The sequence below is a fragment of the Falco punctatus genome (genome assembly GCF_963210335.1).
Source record: "Falco punctatus genome assembly, chromosome: 6".
NCBI lineage: Eukaryota > Metazoa > Chordata > Aves > Falconiformes > Falconidae > Falco > Falco punctatus.
The window spans coordinates 2,110,409-2,122,419 of record NC_137585.1 but is presented as its reverse complement, the minus strand read 5'-3'; the positions used below and the strand labels follow the sequence as shown (position 1 = coordinate 2,122,419).

Below are 12,011 nucleotides of genomic sequence, written 5' to 3'. Positions count from 1 at the left end.
GTTGGGCAATTTAGTCAGGTTCCTGGGAAAATAAGATGGTAAATATAGCCCAGGGTGCTATATAAACAAGCAGCTCAACTTTTAATCAGCTAGAGCTTACTTCAAGCTGGCAATATCCATCCTATATATAGCTGAGCGTTCTGGTAGTGGGTCCAGGACCCATCTGGGTCCACACTGATGTGGACATGTGAATCTTCATAAGCCCAAGGAAGTAAAAGGCTGGAGCAGCTCATCAGAAATGACCACCAACTGAGTAAAAAGAAGGAACAGGGTTTTTGCTAGTTCCACCCTGCCAAAGGGGTAGGGGAACCTCATTCCCCTCTGATGGAGGTGGGGGGGGGATGCACACTCCCTGTGTGGTGGGCACTTTGGTACCTCTGTGATTCCAGCTAGTCGATGTCCCTATGCATGAAGAGCATCACATTTGCACTTGCCCCCATCAGCCAGAGAGCTTTTAATAGTGCTTTTTCCTGAAGAAGACTGCTCTGTACAATTAAATTAAATTCATCTCCCCAAAACCACACTGAAATAAAAACCACAGTGGGGTATGTACCCAAGAAATAGGGAGCATGAATCTGGGGTTGCAAAAGATGCCCAGGTATGTTTGGGTAATCAAGTAATAATGTATTGATGAATATAGTGAATAAAAGGTTGTATCAATGAATACAGCTAATGGTCTCTCAAAGATTTCAGGATAATGGTGATGCAATTTTGAGTGTTTGTGGTGGCCCTGGGGTTTTCAAGATAAGGAAAACCCAGCACAAGTTCCAACCAGTGGCTATGGATCAATGGAAAAAGTACAGGGACAAATGCCTGAGGACTTGTACAGATCATCTGCACAGGTAATGGATAGATACCTGTCTCACCAGCTATGCTTTTCTAAAAGTCAATTTACAGCTTTTCTAACTCCATTTTTCCTAGGGCTAAAGTAGTCCCTTTCTTACCATTTTGACATCGTTGGAGCCACTTTAACAAAAATCAGGAAGGTTAATTTCTCTTTAATTGCAGTGAGAGGTGGGGACAGAAGGGAGCAAAAGACCCCAAAGTCATAAATTATTTAGGGCAGGGAGGGAGGAAAATGTTCACAAACTGCTGACAAGATTAATATGCAGTTGATGGGAAGCGCTTTCACACCAGGGTGCCAACAAATAAACACAATTCAAAAATATCATCCCTGCTGCAGTGGATAAGGGTGGATTCCCAGCGACGGAGAGGGAGGAGGGAAGGGGGAGACATTTAGAGAGGGCAGGAGACCTGTTTGCCCTGTGAAGCTTCGTGCCCAGAATTCCTCCGGTGGAATCTGATAGTGGGTGGCTAGCTGGGCCAGGGTTACTGCTTTCCACATTAAAAAAAAAAAAATAAACAGGGAAAGGAGGCTTGGGCAGGGGAGGTTGAGGACTGTGTGTGAAAACCTGAAGATCAAGCCTGTGCGCAGCTGCTGTGGGGCTGGGAGCTTCCACCTGCTGCGGGTCCGGAGCGAACTCCACAAATGCTGCAGGATTTGCAGAACCCAGAGACGAACAAAAGGGTAGAGTCCTCTCCCTGTGCAGCGCACGGTGGGGGGCTGCCCCCCACTGAAGTAACCTAAAAATGCCTTGCTAACGCAGGTTGCCTCGAAAGAAAAAAAAATAAAAATTGGTGGGGGGGGTAAATTAGAGGAGCAAAAGGGGAGGCATTTCCACAAGGTGAACAACATGCTGCCAAATTAACAGTTTATAATCAGTTTACCAAAAAAAAAAAAAAAAAAGAAAGAAAAAAAAAAAGAAAAACTGAGAACCTGAATATTTTTCCCTTCCCTTTCACGTTTTCTGACTTTGTTCTCTGCTTCCTCTCTCTCCATAGCGCTCTCAGCTCCCTTCCACGCTACCATATTCTAGGAATGAGGGAAGTGCTGCCATTCCACTGTCAATCACCCATTTAAAAATGCAATTTAGATAATATTTCAGCTAAGCTGGGGTGTAATTACCAGGCCTGGCAGTTGAACAGCACTGGATTATATGTCTATATATATCATCAGAGGAGGTTTAATGAAATTGTTCACTAATTAAATCTTAGCTTTAAGACTTCACATCCCTTCAGAGAAATGTGACATTAAGAGCCCTCTGCCTCTGTTGGGACCAAGAAGTTGTTACTGTGGCTGTACTGTAAACAAAAGGATAAAAAACCCTTGTTGAACTCAATGGGAATGCCACCAGTTACTTCAAAAAGAGTTTTCAATCTTTATGTTCTTCTTATGGTTGAAAGCACATTTTAGTCCTGTCCTGCAGCTCTTCACCCTTGCAGTCCTACAACCTCTGTCCTGCCTCGCTTGTCCCACCCGCTTGCTGTGCCACCCCTGGGCCCCCCCCTCCAAATCTCCTTGCCACCCCCTTCCAGCCTTCAGCGGTTCAATGCCTAGGCAGGCTTTGCACCCAGCAAACTGCGAAACCGTTTTGTGAGGCTCATAAACAGGGAGTACGAAGGAGGATAACCAGTGTCCCCCTCCTCGTCTGTTTGAAAGTCTAAATCTCGGTTTCAAAGGGGAAAAGGCGATGGAGTAACTCCATCGCGCTGCACTTCACCTGTGCCTCTCAGCCGCTGCTGGGCAGGGAGGATGGGTTATGGGTTATGGGTTTTGCTTCTTGGGCTGATCCAATTGGTCTTGTAACCTTTGGGTTCCCACAGGAGCATGATAGCTCTGTCTGTGTAACAGCTAATGCCTGGCAGTTGACCTCCAGGGTCAAGGACGTTGTGCTGATCTGGGGATGACAGTAATAGTTCTGTTGACAGATGCATTTCACCAGCTGTACAGCCGCTTGGTGGGACTTGAAGTTAACCCTTCCTGTGCCCCCTGACACTGACGGCTCAAACATAAACTGTGTGAAACGGGTTGTCTACAGCCCCTTTGCCCTCCACGAAGTATAAATATCTCCAAAATAAATTGCCTCATTGTTTCAAGGAAGAAATATGCAGGTTCTGAATACCAGGCTCTCCCTACACCCTCTCGTTCTCCTCAATGTAGTCTAGCCAGCTTTATGCCTTTTCCCTCTTCCATCCATTTGCTTCCTCTCAAATCCCTGCTTGTTAGTTAAAAAGATCATTTAGACCTTGTGATTTCTCTTTGGTCCTGCTCCCTGGCACTGAAACCAAGTCTTCCCCTGACGACAAGGCTGACCCAACTACCGCACTGGGGATCCTGGCTGATGGCTGCTGATGAACCTCCTTTTTGCTCTTTTTCCAGTTTCTCGTCTGAATTTTTTATCTGTCCACCTCTTTCTCCCTCACCCTGTGGTGCCTAGTCCTTATGTTGAATGACTTCATGGGCTGCATCAGTGATGTTTTGGTCTGAGTGTAGATTTATTTTTGTTTTCATCCTCTTCAGCACTGGCCCAATGCCCCTATTCACGCACTCAGCTGCTCTCACAGCACATTTTCTGTGAAATGCTGCCGCCTTCTATTTCTCTGTTTCTTTCTCTTTATTTCCATTTCTTCCTCACTTGTTTCTCAGCCTTTTTAGGACCTTGGTCGGGTTTTCTTCCCGAAGAGCCCCTCTAGCATCTGTGCTCACACCTACTCTGCTTCATTTACCTTTGGTGGGGTTTTTTGCATTTTCCTATTGACTTCTTCATTGCCACAAGTAAGTGTTGCTCCAACGCTGTTCTCTGAGTCTCCTTTAGGACTTGTGTAGGTGGCTGAAGGAAGAAAACTTTTCACAACCCTTCTTACCCATGAGGCCGTGGCAGCAGCTCTTGTACCTGCAGTGACTTCCCACTTAGCTGGGAACCACCAGAAACACTGCTGTGCTGGATCAAAACCACGGATCAAGCCCAGCTTTCTCACCCCTTGGCTCCTAGGAAGGCTCCTGACACTGCGTGACAGCCACACTTGAGCCCAGCCCTACTTACCCCACGTCCAGCTGATTTCATGTACATGAACAGTAAGATGAAAGACACCCCCCCCCCAGAAAGGGCTGCATCCTTTGGATTTATGAGCCTAACAGTCCCAGATTGCAATCCTGTAGGATGGAAGCATGTCCTTTGTGTTTCAAGACTGGCCTATAAGAATCAAAATAGATGGTAATTCTGCATCTGGAAAAAAACAGTCTAGTGCCTTCTGGCATCTCTCACCCCTAGACTCTGTCCTCTCCCCTCTGTCTCCCATGTTTTAAAACCCAAATATTCTGACAGAATCAAAAGCTCCTCCTTAGATAACAAAAGTACTGTTGGAAGCCACTCCCGTGTGACAAGATACAAAAAGGTGAAAAAATACACAACTGAGGAAAGAGAAAGAAAGTTAAAATGTGTAAGATTTTGTTTTAAGAACTCTTGCAGTCCATACAGAATCAGCCAAGTCAACATGCTCCTTTTTTCTATTTCTTCTTTTAATATTTTGATTCCATTTTAGATATAGATTTTCATTTTCACTTGTTTCTGTTTCTGAATGCTTTTTTTTCCCTAATGCTTAATTTCCCAGTGACTTTACTGAACTACTTTGACTGCTCAGGAGTTTTTATGGAGTGCACTGGCACATCTTTGCCCAGATCCTAACAAATACTTATTGGCCATGCGCCTAAAATCACCAACACAGCCTCCATTAGCACACACCACTCCTCCTGTCCTAATTATAAGAACAATCCACAACTTAATTTCCCACTGAGACTGCAAAATTGCTAAACACCCATTTTTACAGAGGATTTGTGAGGGGGTTGAACTACCAGAATGCTATGGATCAGTACAGGCACCCTCCCCCTGCCCATCAACTTTATTAGATTAAGGAAAATCAATCGATCTCCAAAGCTACTTTCTAGGCTTACTATTACATACGACCTTCCCCTGCTTTGGATTTAAAGCAGTAGTGCACATCTCTCCATTGTCCTCTCTTAGCCACAGTCAGTTCATCAAGTCTGAAAAAAAATAGTCAAAAAGAGATGAGAAGTTTTGAGAGGCTTGTATTTGTGTGTGCTTCGCATATGCAGAATACACATATTTTAGTAGACATCACTGAAGTGGTAAGTGCCTTCTGAATCTAAATATGGTGTTCCCATATAATTTTGCTAATAAACCTGATGCTTGTACGTCCCTCGTTATCATGGCAGTAGTGAGTAAGTGATAAAAAACATTTGTCCTCTTTCCTTGCTATGAGAAAATGCCAAGTTTGGCTTGATTTTCTAAATTAATGCATCACAAAGTATTACTAAAAAAATAATAAAAAGCCAAACCTTTCCAAACAGGTGGGGTTTACACTTAATTCTTTAAGTGGAAAGACTAATCATTCACTGTTGTTTCACCAGGCAGCAAAACTCTGCAGCTTGGCCCTGGTCCTGGCCAGGCTTCTGCTTCCCGTGGTCAGAAGCCTCCCCCTGTCGACCGACAATTTTGCTGTTCGAGAGAAGGATGAAGGTTAGAAAAAGCAAGAGCAGGAGCTGATCTGCCGGGTATCTGGCACCTCTTGAAAAAGGGCTTTGAACCTGCAATCAAAACAAAACAATTTAATAAATGTTTCTGCATAGTTTTGAGTTATTTCTGCTTGTTAATGAAATGTACACAATGCTATTGAAGGAATTGGTCCAGCAGGGCTAGGAAATTAAGTTCTTTTTGTTTATAAAGAATAAGCTATCTTCCTGCTATCGCATCTCTATTCCTAAGTCTAGTGAAAAAAAGGAATGAGTTAGCCTACATGTTTCTCACCTGAAGGGATTTCAAGCAAGAGCTGTGGAGAACTGCGTCAATCAGGTCTAGCATTCAGGGATGACTGCACAGCCTTGGCTGTGCAAACGTGATTGTCATTTAAAGTCACTCAGAAGAACTCGGAGAAATTTGCTGACCTGTTTATAGTTATTTGGGAGAAGCCCTCAGTATACACTGACATGGATCAAAAGCCATTTTGGTGGCTCCACTAATAAAGAAGGGGGAATCAATTAAATTCAATAAATATATGTTCTGTATTTATTTTTTTCAGACAAGGTTATCAAGGGAAACTATAAATTTGCCGGACTGTACTTATTTACAAACTCCAGTGTACTAGACAACAGAGAAGCAAACTCAGGCAGGCAGCTAAGCAGGACCCTTTCTCAAATGTCCATTGACCTGGGTCCTTGTGATGATGGAGCAGATCCTCACGCAGCATAAATCAACACGGTGCCATTAACTTCATTGGAGGGTTGATGGAGTACAACTGGATGCCTAACTGGTCTGGGAGAAACCCTCAAGGTTCTGGGCTGTGTCATGTGTACCGACATGCTGATTTATTGTTAAAACTTTGGGGTGCACAGGAGGACTGGACAAGGTACGCCACGCTGCTATTTTGAGTTGCTTGGGAAAGCTGCAATGTGCACCCAGAGACTTATTTCAACAGGGTTGCTCAGAAAGTGCAACTGGGGAGCATGAATTAAGAAAATGTAGAGAGTGAGCTAGCTGAGGGGAAGAGGTGAGTTTGAACATATTTCTAGCATCACAAGACTACAGCTGTGGGAATAATTAAAAAAGCACACTTTTTTGGATAATTTATTTTTGAAACTCTGCAAAATTTGTCAAATCGTTTATTTGATGAGCATTATTTGACCAGCTGTACAGGGAACCACACTGGAGTGCTGTAATGAGTGCTTTGGAATGCGACCAGCATTAATATGCCTGTGATAGTTGGATAATTTTTTTACCCTGCTTATTTCTGTGGTTCGCCTGTAACTATGGCCCCGCTTGATCGCTGTTATGATGTGAGCTTTGAATTCTCTCTCTCCTTTGGCCTTTTCCTCTTGGCAGTTCCCACAGAGCTGAGCCCTGATTAGAACCACAGCAGGTCATTCGATCTTCAGATGGCTATAAAAGGTCTGTGCAAGTGACCATCTCACTCCTGTCCCAAATGGATGATCACGCATAGCGCACATTGCCACACTGCTGGCATGGCTGCAGCAAAAGTGGCAAGTTTTCCTTCCAGAGCTAAAGCATAATACAAGGTTCGAGGAGAAATTCCATTAAATGCCCCTTTAAACTGTCAAACTTAACAGGAACCTTAAAACAGAGCAGACTTTAAAGTGATGAGGGAGAAGTACTGTTCCCTTGCTTGAAATTGCAGCTGGGTTTGTTACCGTCAGGTGTGATATGAAGTCAGCATTTTCTTTGATGACTTTTTCCTTTGCCATTGTTGCAATCTGGCATTGCAGATAGGAGTCTCGTTCCAGGTTTTTAAAGGGAACTGTTACTTTCCTGAAGGATTTTATTCCTTGTCTCCTTCTAAATGGGTTTTGTTATTTGGTAATTTCTCAAAAATAGGTGAATTTGATAAAATCCAGATATTTGGAACCAAGATGGGGAGTTCAGATAATAACAGCTTTAATGCAGAAAAAGCAGAGGTTTAAATACTCGTGCTATTAAGTAAAGTCTACAGTCATGTGCTGCTGTCTGCTTCACGGGGTTCTTCCGAATACTGATGCCCCTTTTTCAGGCACTTGCTCTGTTCACGTGCTGGTGGCATTGCCACGTGAAACAGCCACCTGGGCTACACAGGTTACCTTCGCAGCTTGTGGGGAAACACCCACAAGAGGGATCTCTGTATCTCAGTACCTGCATGCACCTTGCTTTGTTCACAAGACACATGCTCTGGAACACAGGCTGCAAAGTGCTGGACACAGAACTGTTTCTTCGGGAATCTCAGCCTTTTACGCAGTTTACAAAAGACAACATTTCAAGAATTCATTCTGATCAGACATCGAAGCAGAGTGTGAATTTATCTGCTGCTTGCACAGCTGCTCTCTTCAGACACTGATGCTATCAAGGGCTGAGATTCCTAAAGCAGACAATCTTCTTCCTAATGCAGAATTAAATTTCTCCTCTTTTTTTTGCTAAGTGCAAGTATCATCTGGGGATTCCTGGCACAGGCACAGTACTATTTATCACTCCATTATTTGTATTCATTATTTTAATAGTGTTCAAATAGTGGATTTCAAGCCAGAAGCCTGAAGTTTTATTCCCAGCTCTAAGATCAGCTCATTGAGAATACTTTGGACTCAATCGGTTTGTGGTTAAGTGTGCCAGCAGGAAAGAAATATTACTTTGCTGCTCTGTTGTACTGTCCTTTAAGATACACTCCACATTAGTGCTCAAAAGTCTGATCTCAAGTTGGAAAATGTTAATAGCAAATGGCTCATGAGTTTGAAGTAGCTAATTTTAATATTTTTTTTCCCCAAAAGTTATTTTTGGGAATACTTTTTAAAAAGACAATTCTTTAAAAGTATAGTAGAATCAAATGATAATATATACAGCTTCTTGGAACATTTCTATGGAACACATAGTCTCATTTTTGGTTTTGGTGGTTTTGATTGAATATTCTTCAAATCAAGGTTTTTCCACTTAGTAAAAAATCACAGTAAAATTTGTTGAGAAGAATGATCAGCTAAGGAAAAGAAATATGGTTCATAAGGTGCCACATAGAAAAGTGATTCAGCACTGATACAAACTCTGACTGTTTAATTAATTTTATATGTAGATAATTTTATCATTAACAGTAATACTTCAGCATGTCAGGATAGCTTATGAATATCCAGTGAATTAATTAGAATTTCTCAGGTATATTTTATTTTTATATTGGAAGCACCTTACCTCAGCTCAATCCAAACATTTGTGCAGAAATTAAAAGCTAAGTACTGGAATGTCCACACGAACACAAACCTGAATTCCTCTTTTATTAGTGCTCAGTCACACTTACATTACACAAAGTCAGATCAGAGTTCCGCCAGATGTCAGGGGACAAAAAGGCACACAGTTCGGGTGAGCAGAGGGCTAAGAGAGCTGTGGTGCAAAACCAAAGGGCAGCCACAGAAATGTCTTGCCAATAGACCTTACCTGAGGCGATCGATTCTCTCCTGGAATGCAAGTCCAGCAGTACAACAAGCACAGGGGTTTCATATGATTAAGTACCCCAAAATTCTGCTGAGATGGCCAAAGATACTGATCTTTTCTGGCACTTTTGCCTTTCTGGAGACTCCACCTTTTTTTACAGAAGTGCAAGAGCAGGAAGCACCTCTATGTCCAGATGTTGTAGTTCAGAGACTGCCATTTCAGGTTGGCCCAAAAGCTTCAAAGCCAGCTTGGGATGGGTAGTAGGAACAGAAATAATGCCTGTACTTCCCCCTCAGAAAAATTCAGCAGAGATCAGCAGGCAGTTGATTACTAGCAATCAGCTCCAGCAGACTAAAACTGTAACTGGACTCTGTATGGCACACCAGAGTGAGCTACATTGTACCATTCTGGGAGTTCATAATATTTCAACATTCATTTTTGTTCCTGAATCAAACCACAAAAGTTTAACCGCCAAAACTTCCTCTGTGAGAAGAAGAAAAAAATAAAATAAAGTGATTCAGGAATAACGACTATTTATTTATTTAATATCTCAACCAAGCAAAACCCTTGATGCATGCCCTCAAATTAACGAGGTTGGTTTGTTGAACTGATGTGGTTTGTTCTGTGAACCATCAACCCACGTTACGCTGAAGTCTCCCCAGTAAAGCACACGCTGTCTGGGGAGCTGTCGGCTCATGCCCCTCTCTCACAGCTCTGCGTGCAGCTCAGTGGCTGGATTGCGGCTCAGCCTCAAGCCATGACCAGCTTTTGGTCAGCAGGCAAATTCTGTGACGTGAAGAGGAAGGTGACTCACATGGAACTTGACTGACAGAACAGGCACTTGTGAGTTCAAAGAAGCAATGGTCTAATAGGGAAATGAAATTCAAAAATCTACTGAATTGAGGCGGCAAAAGTTATAGGTAACAAGGCCCCAGTGGAGCAGTCGTCATTGCGTCGCCATTTGCTAAAGCAGCAGCTCCCAAACATCTCCCATCGCTTGTCTAGGGACGTGCCAAGGACTGGGACTGGCACAATAGATTTCATTAAATATGTATCACTGTCATCATGGTACTTATTGTTTCAGAGGCCTCTGTGATGGGACAAAGATCTCTATGCTAAGTGGCATACAAAGAACACATCTGGAAGTTCCCTTCCAGACAAAATTATGATGGAAACAAGAGGCTGGAGGGAGAAGAAGGTTCTTCTCTGATTCAAAGACTTGTTCCCTGGAAGTTGTACGTGCTTAGGCTTCTCTCTGTGTTGTCATACCCTGCTATGTAAGATTTGTTCTGAATGAATTGTCAAATATATAAACTTCCCTATCTGTGCTCTAGCTGTGTTAAACTTGAGGCGATCGCATTACCTCATCCCAGATGAGGCTTTTCAGGAATGGATTTACTGAGGTGCATTCCTCTTTCTTAGCATCAGCCATCCACTTACTGCTTATGCAACTGCCTGCACCTTGTTCAGATAGGACCTGTAACCACCCCAAAAATGTACATTAAGACACCATGTTTCCTGGCACAGAAGGGACAGGAACCCAAGGAGGCATGCTGTAGACAGGACAAGAGATGGCTCAGAGAACACATGGGTGAAGGAAGTGATCCAGAACAGTGGAGATAGGAGTGGAAGAAGCTGCTGCTGGAAGGGAAAAGGCTGTTTCATGGGGAGAAACACATTTATTAACATTTTTGTATGTTATTTATATTTATAAAAGTTAGATGAACATACTGCTTGGTGTTTGTATTAGAAAAGACTATATCAAAAAAGCATGACAGGTGTGTGGAGCAGCAGATGTTAGAGAAGATGTTGATCCTGATTTTCTATATTCTGATTCTGGTTTTGCACATTTTTAGAATACACACATAGGGAGATCAGACATCACAGCTCACAAATCTGTATGGATGAAATGATAACCTCCCTCTGTATGTAGCTGGAATTTCTTATGGGCTAAAGGCTTCCTCCCGAACTCTATAACATTGCTATAGATCAGCCAGGTGATTGACCAAGACATGGCCAAGGCATTGTCTGCTAGGACAGCCTTCCTGCTGCCTGTAAATAGAAGGAAGTGTCACTTGAGAGTTTTTGGAGGTGGCTGCAGAAGGAGTGTGTTCCAGACTAGATTAATTTGTCTGTTGGTTTCTTCTTTGCCATCCTCATTTCTGAAGTCCCTGCAGCCCGCCCTTCTATCAGGTGACAAGGAGTGAGCTGGTCACATGCCTGACTGTTATTCCCTATTATGCGACCACATGTACGCCCCTCACATGATGTGGGATGCTGGCATTTTTGGCATGTGGTGGCTGTGCCTCTGATCTTATGACAGGAAAAGAGGAAAAGGAGAGCAGTTCTCCCATATGAGGCTTCCCCTATTTAAAACTTCACCTTGGTAACCTGATAGGGAATGGAAGGTGGGATTTTGTGAAGCAGGGTAGCAAGGAAGGCTCCTGGAGAAGACACTGTAGGGAAACACCCTTTAAAAGGAGAGGTCAAGAGGCTGCTTATTTACTCAGATTTTGAAACTCCATTTATCCAGTGCTCAAGAACCCAGTGTAAATACAGAAAGCACAAACTGAACCTCAGTCAACTTTTCTCATTTCTTCTCTATTTCTTCTAAAACAGAGGCTCTTGGTTTTCTCAGAACATGTGTGAGAGAACTGGCATTCCTTGCATCGGAACTCAGCAACAAAACCAACTGCTGTGGCACTTTCGGTGTTCTCACTATGAACAGAAAATCTGCTTGATACACTAGGCCTTACTGAAGCTGTTCCCACCTCAGTTTATGTGAGGCATCATTTTACCAGTCTGCTGTCTAAAGAAGGAACAGCCTTCAGCTCACAAAGACACTCACACATCAGATTTCTATTTTGATTACTTGTGTCACAGGATCTGATTTACTGCTGGACAGAGGCTTGATTGAGATCAGCACAGATCAGTTTAGCTTCATCTTGGTGAACTCCCCCCACTCCCCCCTCCTTACACAACCTTTTAGGACAAGTGTGACCTGCTTAGCATGACACTGAGTCATCAGGTTGGCTCAGATTGTCTCCCCATACCTTTGAGATGGGTGATTAAGATCCAATTGCAGGCCAAATGAAAGCTTAACTTCAGCAGGGCCAGTAAAGCAACTCTGTTAAAGCTGAAATGAATTAATCACTGAAGCATCCAAGGACTCTATCGGGGATCATAGACAAGTACTCA

At 43.1% G+C, this 12,011-nt stretch overlaps 1 protein-coding gene across 1 annotated transcript in view; it reads right to left on the bottom strand.

Moving 5' to 3' along the window:
* LOC308065694 (sperm-associated antigen 17-like) overlaps positions 1-12,011 on the bottom strand; it is a 67,135-nt gene that overhangs the window by 31,442 nt on the left and 23,682 nt on the right. Inside the window, exon 1 of the mRNA XM_080391892.1 lies at positions 1-12,011. This exon is cut by the window's left edge and continues 19,479 nt beyond it; it is cut by the window's right edge and continues 23,682 nt beyond it. The gene's annotated coding sequence lies outside the window, so the exon portion shown is untranslated.